General features: G+C 28.6%; 1 long non-coding RNA gene across 2 annotated transcripts; it reads right to left on the minus strand.

The window, feature by feature from the left end:
- Nucleotides 1–11217: 11217 nt before the first annotated feature.
- On the minus strand, nucleotides 11218–19965 carry LOC136075588 (uncharacterized). 2 transcript variants are annotated; one of them, XR_010636033.1, is made up of 4 exons: nucleotides 19874–19965; nucleotides 19171–19331; nucleotides 11444–14232; nucleotides 11218–11367 (listed from the first exon to the last, which is right to left on the minus strand). It is a non-coding gene; the product is annotated as an uncharacterized LOC136075588 (long non-coding RNA). The 2 variants fall into 2 exon arrangements; XR_010636032.1 differs by having other exon boundaries at nucleotides 11444–19331.
- Nucleotides 19966–22436: the final 2471 nt, after the last annotated feature.

Genomic DNA, 22436 nt, shown 5'->3' on the forward strand with positions numbered 1-22436 from the left:
GAGTTAACTATCAAAGTTAACTATCTGAGTTAACTATCAAAGTTAACTATCTGAGTTAACTATCAAAGTTAACTATATGAGTTAACTATCAAAGTTAACTATGTGAGTTAACTATCAAAGTTAACTATCTGAGTTAACTATCAAAGTTAACTATCTGAGTTAACTATCAAAGTTAACTTTCTGAGTTAACTATCAAAGTTAACTATCTGAGTTAACTATCAAAGTTAACTATCTGAGTTAACTATCAAAGTTAACTATGTGAGTTAACTATCAAAGTTAACTATCTGAGTTAACTATCAAAGTTAACTATCTGAGTTAACTATCAAAGTTAACTATCTGAGTTAACTATCAAAGTTAACTATATGAGTTAACTATCAAAGTTAACTATCTGAGTTAACTATCAAAGTTAACTATCTGAGTTAACTATCAAAGTTAACTATCTGAGTTAACTATCAAAGTTAACTATCTGAGTTAACTATCAAAGTTAACTATCTGAGTCAACTATCAAAGTTAACTATCTGAGTTAACTATCAAAGTTAACTATCTGAGTTAACTACCAAAGTTAACTATCTGAGTTAACTATAAAAGTTAATTATCTGAGTTAACTATCAAAGTTAACTATCTGAGTTAACTATCAAAGTTAACTATCTGAGTTAACTATCAAAGTTAACTATCTGAGTTAACTATCAAAGTTAACTATCTGAGTTAACTATCAAAGTTAACTATCTGAGTTAACTATCAAAGTTAACTATGTGAGTTAACTATCAAAGTTAACTATCTGAGTTAACTATCAAAGTTAACTATCTGAGTTAACTATCAAAGTTAACTATCTGAGTTAAGTATCTGAGTTAACTATCAAAGTTAACTATCTGAGTTAACTATCAAAGTTAACTATGTGAGTTAACTATCAAAGTTAACTATGTGAGTTAACTATCAAAGTTAACTATCTGAGTTAACTATCAAAGTTAACTATCTGAGTTGACTATCAAAGTTAATTATCTGAGTTAACTATCAAAGTTAACTATCTGAGTTAACTATCAAAGTTAACTATCTGAGTTAACTATCAAAGTTAACTATCTGAGTTAACTATCAAAGTTAACTATCTGAGTTAACTATCAAAGTTAACTATCTGAGTTAACTATCAAAGTTAACTCTCTGAGTTAACTATCAAAGTTAACTATCTGAGTTAACTACCAAAGTTAACTATCTGAGTTAACTATCAAAGTTAACTATCTGAGTTAACTATCAAAGTTAACTATCTGAGTTAACTATCAAAGTTAACTATCTGAGTTAACTATCAAAGTTAATTATCTGAGTTAACTATCAAAGTTAACTATCTGAGTTAACTATCAAAGTTAACTATCTTAGTTAACTATCAAAGTTAACTATCTGAGTTGACTATCAAAGTTAACTATCTGAGTTAACTATCAAAGTTAACTATCTGAGTTAACTATCAAAGTTAACTATCTGAGTTAACTATCAAAGTTAACTATCTGAGTTAACTATCAAAGTTAACTATATGAGTTAACTATCAAAGTTAACTATGTGAGTTAACTATCAAAGTTAACTATCTGAGTTAACTATCAAAGTTAACTATCTGAGTTAACTATCAAAGTTAACTTTCTGAGTTAACTATCAAAGTTAACTATCTGAGTTAACTATCAAAGTTAACTATCTGAGTTAATTATCAAAGTTAACTATGTGAGTTAACTATCAAAGTTAACTATCTGAGTTAACTATCAAAGTTAACTATCTGAGTTAACTATCAAAGTTAACTATCTGAGTTAACTATCAAAGTTAACTATATGAGTTAACTATCAAAGTTAACTATCTGAGTTAACTATCAAAGTTAACTATCTGAGTTAACTATTAAAGTTAACTATCTGAGTTAACTATCAAAGTTAACTATTTTAGTTAACTATCAAAGTTAACTATCTGAGTAAGAGATTGAGAAATGCAGAAATTTTAACCATTTGTGTCACCAGATTCAGTGGCGTTAGAGCCAAGTTATTTAGTTTGTGGAGCATTAAAGCCACCAATAACAACAATATTGGCAAAAGGATAAAGAGAGAGGACAATGTCCTTTTGATCAGAAATTACTAGAAGAGTGTTTTCTTGGAAAGAAAGAGAACAATAAAAAACAAAGAGAAAGGTGAAAGATTGACGAGGTACTAAGCGGAAGCACATAAAAGTGTGGTGAAAAGATTCGAACCTGATTTTACAACAAATAGGTGGATAAATGTGTATATAAACCCCTAAGTCAAGCATGTGACTATTGAAGTTTTTGCAAATAAAGGATAGTACCCATCAACACTGAGATCATGAGAAGGAATAGCAGAATTTAAATTAGTCCTACTATCTGCAAGCAAGTCTGGTGAATTTTTATGAGGTAAGATTTAACTGATTGAAGGTTACAACGCAATCCACGATTATGAGTAAATAATATATTAAAACAGGTACGTGGTGCTTCATTGTCATGGTTCACACAAACTAGTGATGGTTTTTTTTTGTTTAATATTTTGGATTACTTTTGGCATGATTTAAGTTTAAATAGAATTTGATTCATTCATAGATAGACAATAGCTACAAGATATTAGCTGGATGCAGTTAACATTTGCCCAAAATGAGTACTTTTATCGAAACACCATCTCAAGCCTTTACTCAACTAAGAGTCGATTGTCAGAGAATTTTCAATATGGAGTTTGTTTCTCCTAGTCTTTGCCTAAAAAAGAACACTATACAAGGCACAGAGCACGGAGCAGGTATGGTTACATAATACCAGTAACAGAGTAATCGTGATGATCTCGAACCTGACCAAGAATTATTAAAAGGAGCTCCTTTTAATTACTCTGTTATTTCAACCAAAATTTTAATTGTCCTGCAAACAGTACCTTAATACAAAGGGCATGATATTTTGGAAATGCATTAGGAAAAATATTACATCTAACAAAATACAAGCGATAAGAGTTTATTAGTTAAAGAAGCATTTATAGTTGGAGTGTTTAGTTAAACCAACACCGTACCAGAAGTTCAGAAAGAACACAAACATACATTTAAAAATAAATAGACATAACACACGCATACAGATAGCAACTTACGGGTGAGTGAACACCGCGCTAGAGGGTCAGACAGAACACAAACATACAGATAGCAACTTATGAGTGAGTCAAAACCACGCCAGAGATTCAGACAGAACACAAACAAACATATAAAGAAGATTGCAGGTGAGCTAAAACAGTTAATATGGCAACTCCAACTATATAATGACACACAAGAAAATATATACATGTATGTAGATTTTATTATAGGCATGACCGACTTTAAAAAGTACAGATGACAGGAAGCAAACTCCCTCTAACATTTGCTTAGAAAGTATATCCTACAAGGCAGCAGGAAATGGAGCAGATTGTTTTGGGTTACATGTTATTAGTAGGAGGGTGATTATGAAGACCATACACCTGACCTGACCATTATTTAATGAGGAATTCCATTCATTCAATTTTTCTCCTAATTTGTTAACTATTATATCAATTACAGGGAATAACTTACATGGAAGCAATAATTCCAGGTAATATATTTCATTTTCTTAACATATTAAAAGCTTTCAATTAAATTTGGAAAGCTGAAATTTTCCAGACACTCTTTTCACATGGTGTATTATAGAATTTTTATAATTAATATAACCAATAGAGATCAGTTTACAAAGAAATGCAAAATTGACAAATTTTTTATGGGTTATATTTGTAAAATCTTAGTCTTTAGAAAATTTTTTAATTTTGAAAATTTATTTGTGATTATTATTTAAAATTTGCAAATTTAGCCAAAATAGCATCTTCTTTGAAACAAAATCAACAAAGAATGTCATGAAGTGAATGGGAAACAAATTACTTTTTTGGTGAATTTAATTCTGTACCAGTATGTTTAATACGTAATGAACCTGTTTCAGTGAGTAAAGAATATTATTTAAGAAGGCACTAAAATTCAAAACATTCAGAAAATTATAATCAGTTTGTCAACAAAGTCTGGAAGAAAAAAGCGAAAAAATTGAAACAAGAACATGACAACAAGATGAAAAGAAAATGCTGCTGTTAGAAGTTTTCTTTAAGCTAAATTTGTAAACCATTTAGTGATGGAAAAATTTTTAAGGAATCTCTTCAAAATTTATTTTTCTAAAAAATTGAAAATTTTAAGTCTCACTCTAAAGACAAACAATTACTCAAAGAACAGCTGATATAGTTGATGATGTGAGTTTGTCATTGGCTGAAAGAATAAAAGAATTTTAGTATTACTTGATAGTTATTGATGAATCTACCAATATATTACAAACTGCTCAATTGGCTATTTTATTTGGGGTATTAACAAAGATCATTTTGTTACTAAAGAGCCGCTTGAAGTCTATTCAATGGAAGACAGAACAACTGGGGAAAACATTTTGCTGGCCTTTAAGAAAATTAAAAAAAAAATTTCACTTGACTTACAACAGATTAATTTCAATTACAACAGATGGTGGCAGCTCAGTGATTGGAAAAATTATTGGTGTTGTTTCCAGATTGGAAAAGAAATTTTCAGAAAATAACTTGTTATTAATTAGGCTAATATTCACCAAATTCAGAGACATTCTAAATAAAATGAATCTTAATGTGGTGATCTGCCTTATAACACTGAGGTGAGATGGCTTTCTAGAGGTAACATGTTGAAAAGAACTTTTGATTTGAGAAAAAAGATAATTTTTCAAAAGCATTAACAAATATAATCCACTAGAGCTAGAAGATAAGAAGTTTATTGAAAAGTTTGCATTTCTGGTAGACCTGACAGAGCATTATAACATAACTAACAAAGAACTCTATGGGAAAGATTATTTAAATGGAAAATGTATTATCTTATTCAAGCTTTTCAGTTGAACTTAACTTTGTGGGAACAGCAATTAAGGATCAAAAGTTTCAGTGATTTTCTAATCTTGGTTGAGCTGAATCATAAAAACACAGCAGAATTTGTTATCTTTGTTATTACTGAATTGAAAAGAAGATTTTTAAAACGGTTTGCAAATATTAATAAACATGCTGAAAAATCAAATTGTTCACAAAGCCATTCTCTGTTGAGACATTGAAACTATACCAGAAATACTCCTAATGGAGTTGATTGTTCAATTCACTATGTATTGCTGTTTGATGTTATTGTTCAATGCACAAATGTATTGTTATTTGTTGTTGTTGCTCAATGCACTGATGCATTATTATTGATGATCAATGCACTGATGTATTGAGAGAGGTATATAATCAACAAAATTTGATGGTATTTTACAAAAATCTTGACCAAAATAAGTACAGGAATTTTGTTGACAATACTTGTGTGAAAATGTATTTTCTCAAATGAAATTGAAAAATCTTAAAGAAGATCTGTACTGACAGATACTAACTTGCAGAATACTTTAACAATCGTAACCAGTCAGTTTCTAATTGACATTAAAAACATTGTGAAAAGAGGTTCAAGTTTGCCAAATAAACTATTTTTACATATTTGTAATTTAATAGCTAGCTAATGGACATGTTTGTTTCTTTTGCGAAACTTTATTTAATAAATTTAAAAAATCAATATTTTTAAAAACCTCCCGCCTCCAGTTAACAACTAAAAAGCTAACTTTGAACCTCTTTTAAAAAGTTGTGGTTACCCTTGATCTATATAAATTATTTTCTAGTATTTTTCTTTTTAGAAAAGCTTTATTTGCTGGTTACACAATTATTAAAGTAAATCAAATCAATTGCAAAATTGTATTTGCGATTGATTGCTTTTTTGTATTTCTGGGATTTCTATTTTCTCCTGATTTCATTCTCTATCGCTATAAATCTTTTTTGTCCTTGTATGGGTTACTTCTATAAATTTTTTTAATTTATGTGTGGAAAACTGTTGTCAAAGTTGGAGTCAAATATATATGGAATACTGTTTTCAGGGTCGGAGTCAAATACATTTTTTCACTTAGTAATAAGAGGCTTTATTGTCATATTTGTATTTGTTTTGTATTTGATTATGAAAGGTTTTTATGGAAAAAGCAAGTGAATTTTTTTTTTTTTTTTTTTTTGCTGTAACAAATAATCTTTTTTATTTTTAACACTAAAATAATTTGAAAGATTAATTTTAAGTGACATTTGTTTAAAGATTTGTTTTAATTCTTTTATTTAGTATATCATATTCCCACTATTGTATATACAATAGAATCAATATTGGAAAAATTATTGTATTTTTACATTCTAGTTTTTTTATTGTATACGACTCTTAATTTACCTTAATAAAACTTTGATTCCATTTTATCCATAATGGCTACCAAAAAAACTTAAAAAATCATTGGCAAATATAAAAAGTCGATTTTTGATTCATTATACAAAATCTCTAATTTGCAAAGTGAAAAGACATATTTTTTTAGTTTCTATAAATATAAAAGCTTTCAATTTTTAGAAAATTACTGATAAGATACAATTCAGTAAAAAATTATGGACTTCTTAAAATGGTTGTGCCTAAAACTTAAAAAATTCTGCCTTTACTTCAAACCACCCATAACCTATGATCAACACGGGTTTTAATAAGATATTTTTTTTTTTACTGATTTAATAGATTTTATTACAATGATTTCAAAAAAAAAAGTGGATAATCATGGAAAAATTACAAATCCAGAACTATGAAATTTGCACAAAATAATTAAAAGCAATAAAAATTGAGTTATTATTGTACTTTAGTTTGTATTACTTATTGTGATACAAAGTATTTATAAATTTAAAAGTATTTCATAATCAGGTTATTCCTAATAAAATTATTAAAAAAAAAAACATTTTCGACATTCTTATGTCTCAGACTTTATTCAGTTTTAGCTCATTTGCAGTCTACCTTAAATAAATAACAATCACGAACATTTTTATTAAAAATACATATGGGTTCTAAAGATATCATCAGTTGAAATAATGCTGACTCAACATTTTTGTGATTATCTGAAGCAACTACAAAGCAACTTTAGGATATAGTGTCTTGATAATGGCTCGGAGAATTTCCTAGAACTTGTTACCCCAATGGATTTTTACTAGAGGAATTCAAAAATAAGAGACTCAAGACTTGATAGAGACCTCAAAACTTGATAGCCTCAGGAAATGGCTCGTTTATCCAATTTTGTTCAAATTTATTGACTTGTAAATTGATGATTTTGGGAGGTAAAATGAAGACTGTCACCAGAAATCCCAAGTAAAAAGTTTAATTGTATATCATTACTTTATCTTAGCACTTCTGAAAAAATTAGATTCATGAATTGCCTCTCTAAGGTGCTTATTACATGAGTGAAATTCAGCCCGGGCTACAATTCAGCCCGAATTTGATTTAGCTGAATTTTGCCCCGCATGGTTATTTCAATTCTTACGAATTAAATTTTACAGTAATATGATTGGCGTGTTGAATTTCCCTCCGGGATAAATATCCTAGCCCACTTTATGAAACGGAGCCATGAATTTCAGCCCTCGCAAATTTCGTTTATTGTAAAACTAAAAATGGCTGCTTTAAAATTTATCAGCGAAACAAAAAAAAAGAATTCACAAAAGTTCGATTTCGTTGGGATAAAGATGACAAAATTTCAAACTTAACACAGAGTTTGTCAAATTTTAAATCTCAAATGGAATATAATAACAAGTATTTCAATGCTGACAAACCAAACCAGTATTAAAGTATTAGGAAAGCTTTACCTAATATTTACTTTCACCAGCCAAGTTGGTTTGGGCCTGTTAGTTCAAATGAAAATGTGTTATCCAAAAAAAATAAAATTGATATATCCCTAGTTAAAGGAGGTTATACCAGAGTTGATAATTCAGTTAATGAAAAGTTTGTAAAAATTTTTCATTAGCTGTTGCATCAGGTCAAAAGAGTGGAAGTGGTAAAATAGTACTTTAATTTTATGACTATCTTGTTCAAATATAGGGTAGGTCTCCTTATATAGAACCAATATCTTTTGGGAAATCAACTTATAATGTTAATAAAGAGATGTTTGATAATAACAAAAATATAGAAGATGTCTCAATTGTTTCAGTAAAGGCTCAATTTGTTTAGCACTAAAGCAGCATAGTTGATTATACAGATGATGTAAATATATGTTCTAGTTTATGTAGTGTTGAAGACAGTAATGTAGTTAATTTCTCTTTATTATTACATACCCTAGACAATGTATTTGTTGAAAATGATTTTTTAACCAAAAAAAAGAAACGTAAAAATCACAACAATGAAATTATTCCAAAGTTTATTGACAATAAGCGACGACACATGCAGAAAAAATTAAGTGCATCACAAAGAGATCAAATTTTTTTATATGAAGCTAAAGAAGATGATCAATTTAAAAGAGGTATTGCAGAAGCCATAAGACATTCAATTGAAACATTCTTAGCATCAATGAAGCGCATGTCAGATTCTATTCTTCAGGTTGCCCAGGGGAAAACAAAACAAATGAATAAAAATATATCTGTATCATAAAAGTAGTACTTAATATGCTAGCTTTTTTTCTTGTAATATAATTAATAGCTTGTTTTAGTTATCTATATTTTTATATATTTTTGTTTTACTTTTTTAGTAAACTTTTTTAGTATTTGTCAATAATTATTTTTATAAGCTTGAATAATAAAAAAAAAACTTTGTAGTAAAAATTTTTATTTGTTTTGTTATTAGAAACAGTTACCTAAAAATAGTCTTTTTAAAAATAAGATTGTGTGTTTTTAGTTACTCAATAATTTTTCTCCTATGTACTTTGTTATCGTTTTTTGTATACATTCACCATCAGGGTTATTAGCAGAGTAAATACTATCTGGGTGATTTGGTCTCTCTAATGCATCATTGCAATGTCTTTTAATTTGTTGCTTCTACCTCTTCTTCATTTAAGTCATAGGTTTTATTATTTTCGCAAAAGTAATGAAGAACAGAACAAGTGTAAATAACAATAGAAACTGTTTCAATCTTTATATCAACTATCTTCCTTAAAAATCCTAATCTTGTTTTTAATTTGCCAAATGCACATTCCACTTGATTTCTTGCAGAGCATAACATGTTGTTAAATACAACTTCCGCCTTATTTGAACAATTTTGAACTTCCTTTATGCAAAAACTTGTTAATGGTTATGCTGGATCTCCAATCAAGTAGTTAGGAATTTAATGATAACCATTTACACTGTACAATGTTTGGGGTAATATCCCTTCAAATAACTTTTTATTATTCTTTGCATCATGTACAGATCCTGGCCATTTGCATTCAATATCGATAAAGTATCCTTTACTATCACATACTGCCTGTACATTTAATAAAAAATATTACTTATAAAAAAATAGTCTTGAGAATTTTTTATAGGACGTTTTAGTTGGACTTGAGTGCCATTAATGCATCCAAAGGCTTGTATCATACCAAACGTTACTTCAAACTGAGAAATTAATTTTTTTATATCTTCCTTATTTTTAGGTAGATTTAAATATTTAGGCCCAACAATATTAATAATGGCATTGCACACACCTTTTACAATTTTTGAAATAGTACATTTATGAATGCCAAAAATGTTTGCTGTCGTCCATAGGGAGCCAGTATCTTTTAAGTAATATATGGTAACTGCTAGTTTTTTGTTTGTAGTTAAAAAACGATAACTTGGACAGTTAGATTTAGGACTTACAAAAGTATCTATAATAGAAGCAAGCTCAAAAAATCTTTTGTCATTCGGAAATTTTTTTACAACATATTTCAGAGACTTCTGAGCCTATCATATTTTGTCACCACAAATCAGCTCTTCCTTTTTCCAACCATAAACTTCAAGGTTTTCTGTTCGTAATTCTTTCTCTTGCAAATATTTTCTTACGTTGTTAGTTGTTTTTCATGTGCATAGATACACAGTAAGTACTAAATTTTGTTTAGTTTCTGATAATTTGTATGCAATTACTAAACCATTAAATTGCAATCTAAGTGCTGTGAGTAGACTGCACTGTCAAATCATGAACAACACAAATTGCAAATTACTTACATGAGTAGACATACTAACTTTTTAATCCAAGTACTAACTTTTTCATCCCGGCTGGGTTAAAGAAATTGAAGCCAAGATGAAAACGGCGGTTTGAAAAGAAGATTTTTTCAACCAGGCACCGGGCTGTAGTTTTAACCCGGTGTCACGTTAAATAAGTAGATCGTTAAATAAGTAGACAAAATGATATTCTGCGCATGCGTTAATTCACGGATACTTTTTTAACGTATCACGTCATGTTAAATAAGTAGACCGTTAAATAAGTAGACAAATTAAACAGTCGAGGCATTTTTTGTTAACCCAGACAAACAAATTAAAAAAAAACACGTTAAACGAACTTTAAGTCAAACGAATTGTTATTTCGCGGCATTTTTATAGTGATAGTTTGCTACTTTTAATAATATTTAACTCACGAAGTATATTCTAGTCGAAATTTATATCTTTTTAGTATAGGATGGCAAAAAACATATTTTTAAGAAAAGCATTTTTCTTTTCTTAGGTCACTTACTGGATAAGTATACTAAAATAAAAGACATACTTTAATGATATCAAATAAAATAGTCATCTTACGAGCAAATTCACTGTAAATACTAAATAATTTAACTGCGCATTTTAGCAAAATGTTTCACGTTAAATTATCTATCTAACAACTGTATTTATTTTATATCTAATATTTAATTAAAGAAAAGTTCTCACTAACAATTAAGTTTTTCAATTAAAAGTAATTGTTACTTGATCGCACGCACATAAATAGTAAGAAAAGTATTCTGATATTTTCACAGCGAGAAGAAAAGAGGATTTATTAATTAGTGTCTAGCTTCTTTGTGTGTGTTAATTTACCTTACCAAGGCCGAGAAAGCCACTACAGTCGAGGAGGCAACTTTAGTTGAAGTTACAACCCTCTCTGTACTCTATAACACCGAAACACAAGCCATGACGGACAAGGCTGTTTTGTGGAGAAACGAGTTGAGCGTGGTACTACTAGGGGCGTGGTGGTGTTCGAACTTGGAACTTTTGATTATGAGGCGAGCGTTCTACCACTACACCACTATTGCTACTATCACTACTGTTGAATAACAACTAGACGGTTGTTATTCGACGATTTTAGCGGTGTTATGTATATAGCACAATAATTTACTATTTCTTACTTATGTGATGTTTTAAGTTAAAAAGACATTAAAGAAACGACACACTTCATGCTAAACTAAAACTTTATTATGAAAATAAGATCAAAAAATGCTTACACAATATAAATAACAAAATAAAATAACATGGTTTCTGTGTTCTTTTGAAAAAATTTTACTTGGTTGGACATTTTCGGAAGAAATTCGATTTTCCACATGGAATTACAAGCCTATATAATATAGAAATATAGTATAACATAAATTGTATATTAAAATGCAGTGAAAAAAAAATTACATAATAAATACCTGCTTTTGTGCCAGAAAAGTACTTAACAACAGCATTGATCAATATATGTTAATGAATTTATTTACAAAATGAACTCTAAATTTGTGCCAGAAAAATTTGAATCTTTGAAATGTATGAATGTTAAAAATGCTAAAACAGTCACGCCATTTACAAGCCAGAATAGTCTAAACTATTACAATATTCTATAATAAATTGATCAAATATCTCATTAAAATTAAAAATAAAATAACCATATTTTTAAATATTACTTATGTTGTAGTAGAAGAACTTATAGTTAACTGCTACAAAAACAAACGCTTGTAAGTAAAGAGTTTAATAACAGTAGTTATTAACTATATATCGATAATCCTAATTGATATAATAAATAACTATTAAGAATAAAAAATAAACTACAAAGTAAGCAAAACAAATCATCATGTCAATAACGAAATAAAGAAAAAGCAATAGTTAACCTAAATTAACCAATTATATAACTTTAAACGACTATACAAACATAAAATAAATAACTACATACAAACATATACAAACATAAAATAAATAACTAACTTATTAAAATTTATTAAAATTTTAAATATATTAAATAACTAAAATAAACTAAATTATTAACTAAAACATAAGATGCATAAACAAACCGACGATAGAAAACAAAAAAACTTTTTTATGTGTATTATGTCATAAAAACTAAAAAAACCGCAGGAACAACAAGATACATAAACACTAATGATGTAACAGGAATTATAAATCCATATCCAGAAAAATTTGAACGACAATCAATTATTATTATTATTTTGTCTGCACTTACAAAAACGATTGCAATCAATAGAAAAGGCAAACCTTTTATGACCGTCTAACACAGTAACTTAAGGAAACATTTCTAATACACTATTCTTAGTACATTTTAGATGTTGCCTAATATCATTACGTTCCCATATAACTAAACTTGGATCAATACCATTACACAAAGCTGTCACATTTGCTATTGCAAATAGACCACAATCATTTCCATTTAGTTGCGTTTGACAATCCATTACTTCGACAATTAAAGGACTGCTTGTTTGGCAATTCAAGGATGAACGTGCAACTCTGTGCACTATCAATGGTATATCATCTTTCTGTGAACCAATAAAAAGTGAATTTGTAGAACTGAACACACTTCAAATGGGAAACAACATCGGAGGATACATTACTTAAAAGCACCTAATGTGATTTTCTAACATTATCTGTATAAAACTGTAATTTTCTGAAAAACCACCTGAATTAAAACAACTAAAAATACACGAACTTTGAAACCCAGATATTTTAGGAAACTGATATGAAAGCAAACATTGTGCTATATCAATCAAGATGTCGTCAAGCCAGCCAGACGGATTTCTCAAAATATCTAAGGCTTTTTCTTAAGACTGTGTTGACAATTTTGAATAAAAATTACTGGCAATAGTAACTGCACAAAAAACTTAAGAAAACTTTGAACTTCAACATTCACTTGTTTTAATTATACTATCAGATTTAACACTTTCTACAACGCTATCAACTGGCTTCTCTTCTTTAACTGGTAAAATTTTGTTACTATAAATATAGTTACTATTACTATAGTTATTGTTAGTATTATAATTGCTAGAAGACGTAGGAAAATCACTTCACTAACTTTTATTTTCTTTCTTTCTAAATAATACATTAATGTGGATGTAATCTTTAATGCTGTGGAAGTAGAGTTTGTATTTTCATCACATGGTTTTTCGTTTATATGCATTTGGTCAGTGATTTGCAAACAATAATTATGCACTTTTGAAATATTTGAAGAGATAAAACTTAGATTTTCTTCCAATTAAGACTGATTTCCAAACTTTACCATTAAGGGACACAACATCTCCAGTTGGCTCAAAGTCGGTAACTATGGCAGGTCCGAGCCAATCATGCCCCGTAGGGTTACCTTTGCGAAATATCTTTTTGTAATTTTTCACTAAAACCTTACTACCTATTTTAAAGTTAAATGACTAGAAACCTTTTAAATGTTTTTTATCATGGTACTTTTGTATTCTTTTTTTGTGCAATACAAATATTATTATTCACTATGACATGAACTGCAATACAGGAATCCATTATTTCTTGAATCTGTGATTCAGTTGCATTACTTTCTGCAATTTCAATATTATCATTAAAATCAGGATCATTACCATTGAGAGCTAAAGATGAAAAAAGTCTTGTCTCCCTGCCAAACATTAAAAGATTGTACACATTTGGAGACCAAATAATACTGAAGATTGTACACATGTATGGAGACCAAATAATACTGGTTCTAATAAAGTATCGCAATTACCTTCGGATTCTTAGCTACTTTTGAAAGATCTCGCTTAATAATCTGATTTGTTCTCTCATCCTGTCAATTCGTTTGTGGATGATAAGCAGATGTTATTAAATACCTACTATTGACAGAAGAAAATAAAAATTCATTAAAGCAATTTAAAAAATTCTCTACCTTTGTCTGATAGTACTTTTTTTGGAGGGCTAAATCGATAAAACAAAATAACAAGACACTTAAAAACAAAAAAAGCAGATTTTTCTGGTATTGAAAAAGCTTAGACATGCTTACTCCAAAGGTCAGTAACAGTTAAAATGTATTTATTACCTTGTGTTGTAAGTGGAAGGGGCCCAATGAGGTCTATACCTAAAAACTCCCACAATTAGATGACCTTAATTGGTTTCAGTAACGGAGCACAAGTTTTAATCTTCTCCATGCGCTGGTGCTTGTTGCATTCTTTCACCCATTTTGTAATATCTCTAACCATACCTAGATATCATTATGTAAACAACATGATAAGCATTTTGTACTGGAAAAATTTACTATTATAATTACAATTACATTAAGTTAGAAAATGAACCATGTTGAAAATCATTTTTGGTTTTAATAAAACATTTATTGGTTTTAATAAAACATTTTATTAACTTGGTTTTAATAAAGCATTTATAATCAAATAACTGGCTGTTCTGCACTTTGGCGTAAAGCATTGTTTTGACGTAAAGCAGTATTGCTTTGTTTGTTTACTTTGTTCAGAAATTTTGTTTCCTTGTTCAACCGTTTCGCAACAAACTCATTATAGTGGTTCTCCCCTTTCTAAAGTCATATTCAATCAGTAAAGAGTTAATCTTGTGGCGACTAATAATTTTCTTTCAATCAGTCAAAGCTGCCATTCGTTGAAAGTTACTCCGGTTTTAGTTTTTTTTTTGTTGTTGTTCATTAATAACTTTTGTTAGTTCTGCTTAAATACCCTTAATTTGATTTATATATTACTCCATAGTATATAAATTGTCTATATTATATGTATATATTTTGTATTGCATGTATGCTTTATGTTTATATATATGTGCATATTTATGTATAGATATATACTCTATTATCTTAAGATTATTTATACTTATTATTTAAATATAAAGATTTATACAGTATCATAATACTTATATAGTATTTATAATATATCTATCATATTATATATTATTATCTGATTTTTTTAAGTAACTATATTTTAGACTACAAATATTTAATACATTATCTCTACTAGCATTTATAAACTTTAAAAGTGTTACATTCTTTACTTTTAAATTTTGTTACATTCTTACTTTTCATCGAAATACTCACACACAGTAATGCATAGTGTTCACTAGTATATAAAATATAATATATAGACTAAAATTTGAAACCAAAAATACAATAAAACTAATAAAATAAAGATATAAAAGTCAGAAAATAGAAATAAAAATATAAAACTCTTAAAATAAGAATAAAAATATAAAACTCATAAATTAAAAATAAAAATAACAACCTAATAAAAATACAAATATAAGTTTAGTTCAACCAAATACCCTTTTCTCATCTTCATTATCCTAAATGCTGAAGTGAATAATATGGTTGTTAAGTCTCCTTGTGGTGTTTGTTATAAGACCGTAACATATAATCAAAAAGCTATACAGTGTGACTCTTGCAATAAGTGGATTCACATTAGGTGTAATAATGTTGATAAAAAATTCTACAACTCTTTGATGACTGAAACTGGCTATTGGTACTGTTTTAAATGCTTGGAAAACACTCTACCATACTCTTCTCTGACAAATAAGGATTTTAAGGTCACTATAAATGGTGCAAATACTTTTACTCATAATTTATTTTATGACACTTCATCTAACCTAAATAATCTTTTTCAAAATAAACTTGACAATGATAATATTAATTGTAAATACTATGATACAACAGAGTATAACAAAGCTATTAGTATTGATTCAAAAACCTATTTACATGTTAATATATCATCCCTGGAATATTACCTTGATGATCTAAAACTTCTGCTTTCCCTTATGAATAATAAACCCAAAATCATTGCTATATCTGAAACTCGCTTAAATCACAACAAAACACTTAGAACTGATATCACTTTAAATGTCTTTGAACGTACTGATTCTCATTCTAATAAAGGAGGAACTATTATATATATAAAATCTGAATTAAATTATAACTTGAGATCAGACCTCAAAATTAAGAAAAAAAAAGAAGTAGAATCAACCTTTATTGAAATTTTACTGCCATCAGAAAAAAATATTATTGTAGGTAGCATTTATCGCCACCCATGTATGAGTACTACTAAGTTCAATATCACTTATATACAAATCCTACTCGACAAGTTATCACTAGATAATAAAAATATAGTACTTTTAGGAAACTTCAACATTAATCTTTTAAAATGTGACTCCTGTAATGATGTTTCTAACTTTCTAAATCTTATGTGCTCTTTCTCTCTCTTCCCATTAATTACTCAACCAACCAGAATTACTCCAAAATCAAAGACACTCATAGATAATATATTTGTTAATTTTCACACCCAAAATACTAAATCAGGCAACCTAACAGTATGCCTTGCTGACCATCTTATTCAGTTCATATCCTTTCCATGCAAGAACTTAAAACAGTCTTATCCCAAACTATATTGTAGATGTTTTAAAAATTTTGAAACTGATTTGCTTTCAATAAACCAACAAGGGAACTATTGTGCTAATCACTCTACTTCTAAGTTTTTTGATGCACTCAAAAGATTACTTGATAATCATGCCCCTTTCAAAATGTCTACCAAAAAAGCTAATAAATCTTTATCAAAGCCATGGATTACAAATGGAATCATTACTTCAATACAAATTAAAAATAAGTTGCACAAGAAGTTTATAAAATGGAAAAATGAGAATTTAAAGCTACAATACTTTCAAAAATTCAAATATTATAGAAATAAAATTAGTAACCTATTGCAATACTAAAAAAAAACATATTATTCAACCTACTTTAATGAAAATCTAAATAACCTTAAAAACACCTGGAAAGGAATAAGGAGTATTATTTATATTAAATCAAAGAACAACAATAATATAGATAGTTTAAATATTAATAATAAAACTATAACTAACAAGAAAATAATTGCAAACACATTTAATGATTACTTCTCTTCAATTGCAGATAATTTTGCTAAAGAAGTTAAACCTCCTAGATTTCACTTCAGCCACTATCTAAAAAACCAAAATCCTGATACTTTTTTTATATCTCCAGTTACTTCTCAATAAGTAAATGACTATATCTCTCTCTTGAATCCAAAAAAAAGCATCGTACCCAATAGCATTCCTTCAAAAATAATGACCTTAGCATCTCAAGAATTGAGCTTCCCCTTAAGTATTATAATAAATCAATCTTTTCAATCAGGAATATTCCCTGACTTATTTAAAGTTGCAGAAGATGTTCCAATTTTTAAAAGCGGCTGTAAACAAGATCTTTGTAACTATCGGCCTATATCCTTACTCTCAAATGTAGGTAAACTAATTGAAAAGCTTATGTATAACAGGCTACTTAGTTTTTAAAATCTATCAGATAGCTTATATAGTCTGCAATTTGGATTCCGAAAGAAGCACTCTACTAACCAAGCACTCATAGATATAACTGAAACCATACGCGAGGCTTTGGATCAAAAACAATTTGCTGGTGGAGTATTTGTTGATCTGCAAAAAGCTTTTGATACTGTCAACCATGAAATTCTATTATCAAAGCTGTATCATTATGGTGTAAGGGGAATTGCTCTGAACTGGTTTAAGTCATATCTAAATCATCGTCCACAAAGTGTTACTATAGGTGTTCCTCAGGGTTCAACTCTGGGTCCCCTTCTTTTCCTTATCTACATAAATGATTTAAACACTTGTATTAAATACTCAAAGGTGTACCATTTTGCTGATGACACTAACCTTCTGATTGAAGATAAGTCTTTAAAAAGCTAAATAAGTACCTAAATTATGACCTGGCATCACTGGTTCAATGGTTGTGATCAAACAAAATATCTTTGAATGTCAAAAAAACTGAAGTAGTTCTATTTTAACCTCAAGGCAAAAAAATTACCAAAAAACTTAATTTTAGAATTAGTGGTCAAAAACTAAATATTGTAGATAAAATAAAATATCTGAGCATAATATTAGATGAAAATCTTTTGTTCATTCAACAAATTAAATCCATATCAAACAAACTAAGTCGAGCAAATGGAATGCTTACCAAAATAAGGCATTTTGTGAACTACGAAACCCTTGTGAATATTTGGCATGCTATTTTTAACTCCCATCTACGCTATGGTTGTCAGATATGGGGACAAAGTTCATCCATTTATGAAAAAAACCTTATAAATCTCCAGAATAAATCTTTAAGAATAATTCACTTTCAACCTAACAGTTTTAGTTCTGACATACTATATAATCTTTCTAAAATTTTAAATTTTTAATATACTAAAAGTATAAAACTCATAAATAAAAATAAAAAATAAAAATATAAAACCAAAAAATAGAAATAAAAATATAAAACTCATAAAATAAAAATAAAAAACTCAACTCAATAAAAATATAAAACTCAATAAAAATAAAGCATAAAAATATATAAATGTTCATTTAGTCACAACCAAATACCCTCATTTTCATCATCCTGTAAAGTTTATATGGCTCTAAAATTTGTGGCATTGTTACTAAACCATGTAACATGTAATAAATAAACAATAAACTATTTTCTATGCAATCACCCTACTTAATTCTTTATAACAATTTTTTTTGTTTTTAATTCTTTTTATTATACTTTAACGCATATTCAATAATTCTATTTCCTTATAAAATACTATGCTTAAAAAATTCTGGTACATAACAAAACTCTCCTAGGACTTCTCCTTCTTTGACTTTTCTTTCCAAGTCGTTAAACTTCTCTCCATTTTCTTTCCCTCTTTTAACCTGTTATATTTTTTGTTATTGATATTATTATGATTTTTATACTTTTTATTTTGCATTATTATTATGGTTATCACTATTATATATATATAGATAAATATATAGTAAATATATATCTATATATAGTAAAATATATATATATAGATTATACTTGTTTATATTACTGTATTTAATATTATTATTACTATTTATTACTATTATTGTTATTATTATTACTTATTATTATTATCATTATTATTATTATTATGCTATAATTTATACCATCATAGGTCTTTACATGTCATCAGTTTATAACTGTTTGTAAATGTCCCGCACGATTGTATATATATGCAGTTATTATTAAAGTGAAAATATATTGATTTGATTTGATTTTAATGCAAAGAAGACAATTAATATACGAGAAAACTTGATAAAAAATATATGCAATTGAAATATTTAATCCTGTTACCTAGCTAATAAAATACACTTTTTAGCTTAATTCTTGTGTTATTAAGGCCAAAATGAGCTCCATGATTAGAGTTGTGCACATCTCTAAAAACATGTTTTTTTCTTCATCTTTTAAAAGAACTTGCAGCTTATTAGAAGCAGTTACATAGTACAGCCTTCCATCTAAGAGAAAAAAATAAAAAGTGTTTCCTCACTTTCATCAAACTATTTCAAAATAAATTTTCATTTGATGACTAGTTCGCAGAGTTTTGTTTGCAATGTTTACATTTGTATGCCAAAGGTGTATGCAATGGTTACTTTTGAGTATTTGTATAAGTTTATGCAATATTATTTATTGCAGAACTATTTCTGTAATGTTTAGAATCGTATATAAATTATATGCAAACGTTTACAACACATGTAAACATTGGTAAACACATGTGGCATGTGTATGCAAAACGTGTATGCAACGGTTACTTTTGTATATGTTTATTTGAAGATTAGTCATTTGCAGAATTATAACTGCAATTTTTACAATCGTATATAAATTATACGCAAATGTTTACATTTGTATACAATGTTTACATTTTATCTCAGATTAAATTCTAAATCTTCAAAAAAAGTTAAAGACCAAATACAAAATTACTCTTAATATTATTACATAACAGTAAACTGAAATTTTTTAGCATATTTTAGAAATGATTTACGCTGTTTTAAACCCATACATTTCTTAATTGTTCCATCATAAAGATATTTTTAACATCTTCAACAGAGTAATCGTGACCAGCCATCTTTTTTTGTTTATGAGCAATGTTACTTATTTAACGCTGGGTTTTAGGATGCTAGTTTTAAGTGTTTCAGCGTTTTTACGCATGCGCAGAACTGTTTGTCTACTTAACGAGCTACTTATTTAACGCGACACCGGGCTAACTTTTACCCATGGAATGGCCCCCTAATACTTGATCAAAATTTGCATTTAAAAAGGTTATCTTTTCAGAAAGATTTAAATTTTTTAATGAAAGCAATTGAAATGTTTATTAAAACATTTTATTTAATAAAACGTGTTATTTTGTGACTAGTTAAGGACACATAACGGTGGACCAAGGGAGGGAATGAAGACTCCTGACTAACTTTCCCTTCCTTCCCAGTTTTTTTTTGCTTTTGTTTTTTTACATAAAATGAAATAATAATAAAAAATTATTAAAATACAATTTAAAAACGGAAAAAAAAATACTGTGAAAAAAAAATTATTGAGTTTTATTTGTAGAAACTTATAATAAATAGTTTTGTTGCATTTCAATTCATTTTCGTTATTTCAAATCATTAAATGCTTACCTCTTATTATATAAAATGTAAGCAAAAGTTTTGTTTTTATCATTTGAAAGGTTTTTTTTATGTGTTTGTATTTTCTTGAAGAATAATTAAGAATTTTACTGTTTTATTTTTTTAGCCGGTAATATTAAATATAAATAAGAAATATATTAAATATGGAGAAATGCGACATTAGAAAAATTCTCAACATTCATTTCCACAAAAAGGGATTTTCTAGAAAACGAGGTTTTGTTCTCAAAAATCTTCCTTATGAACAGCAAGAAAAAATGAATCAATATATACAAAAACGTTCTAAGTAATTTTTTTAATATTTGACTTTTTGATGAAAATATGTTCTTTGAAGACAAGTCAGACTTCTCCGTACACGTTGAATAAAGAGCTGAAATATTGTCTGTAAACTAAAAGGTTCTAGGTTAGTGACTTTGAAGGTTTTGTTTGGCAGCACTGAGAAAATTAGCTGTGTTCTGCTGGTAGCTGTCCAATGTTTTTAATCCAATTTTTGTTTTGGTTACGAGTTTGAGGTTATTTGGCCTTATTTTATTATTCATCTTGTTATTTTAATGAAAAAGACTTATAATGGATGAAGGACCTAGTACTAGCAGTGGAAGAAAGGTTAAAAATGAGTTTATGTGGAAAAGGAGTGTTGTTAAAGAAGCTAGATTGAAAGGTAAAGAGAACATAGACTACAAAGGAAGAACTGTATCTGCTACTACTGTTGGAATTGATTGCAGGTAAGATTTGTATTGCAATTTCGAAACCCAATTAACCTTTTAACAATTTGTTTAGGTCTATGATAGCATATTATGCAACATGTTTTCATAAAAACGTCTTTGACAAAACTAATCCAACACGTTTCATATCGTTCCATTTAGGCTAATGAATTGACCTTAAACAGTAGCCAAATGTTATAGCCGAATTACTCAGACATCATTTTTTAGAGTTTGGCTATGACATTTAAGCCTAATGCGAACATTTATATCAGCATAATCTAATGAGATATTTTGCTTTCAGATGCTCAAAGAAATGTACGGAACGTCAAAAAACCAGAGCGACGAGATTTTTGCACGCATGAGATCGTTAGAGACAAAGAACGAGCAATATGTGTTTCTACAATCGTTGACTACAAGCATGAAGGTGAAAACTCACCGACCCAGAAAGGAAGGTGCCGAAGGAAGAGTAGCTCGTGACTTTTCATTTACATACGAGTTTTTGGTGGGGGATGCCGAAGAAAAGGTATGTGTGGATGCCTTTAAAAGCCTTTATGGTATTAAAATCAGTCGTATTCGACAATTGCGCTCCCTGTTGGTATTAGGAAAATTACCAAAAGACCTTTCAGGGAAAAAAATTAGGAACAAATGCAATCAGGGCCAATGTATTACTTCTGATAAGAGAACATATCGAAAGTTATCCGGTGAAACAGTGCAAATATGCTGGTAAAACTATCAATTATCTAGATGCTAAACTAAATGTCAAAAATTTGTACTCAATGTTTACATAAAAACATCCTGAAGCAATATGTAGCTACAAATTTTTTATGGGCTACTTTAAGGACAACTGTACGTTAAGATTTGGCCGTCCCCAGATAGACTCTTGTTGCACCTGTGAGGAGCTTTATTTAAAATTACAAAGCCCTCATCTCAGTGATGCAGCAAAGAGAAATGCACAAATGTCGATCGAAAAAGTTTTACAACAAACTCCAAAATGAAAGCAACCCGGAAACAAAACAAAATGAACCGCATATCTTAGCGATCGCATTTGACTACATGCAGAATATCCCTTTACCAATGATACCAGTCCAGGAGACCTTTTACCGCAGACAGCTATCTGTTAACCTCTTCTCTATTCACGATGTGAAATGCAACAAAGGTCATGTTTATGTGTACCACGAAGGCACAGCCAGAAAAAGCTCTGATGAGGTGTGCTCTTTTGTGTACAATTACCTAATGTCCGCTCCTC

Source organism: Hydra vulgaris, chromosome 01 (genome assembly GCF_038396675.1).
Source record: "Hydra vulgaris chromosome 01, alternate assembly HydraT2T_AEP".
NCBI classification, from domain to species: Eukaryota; Metazoa; Cnidaria; class Hydrozoa; order Anthoathecata; family Hydridae; genus Hydra; species Hydra vulgaris.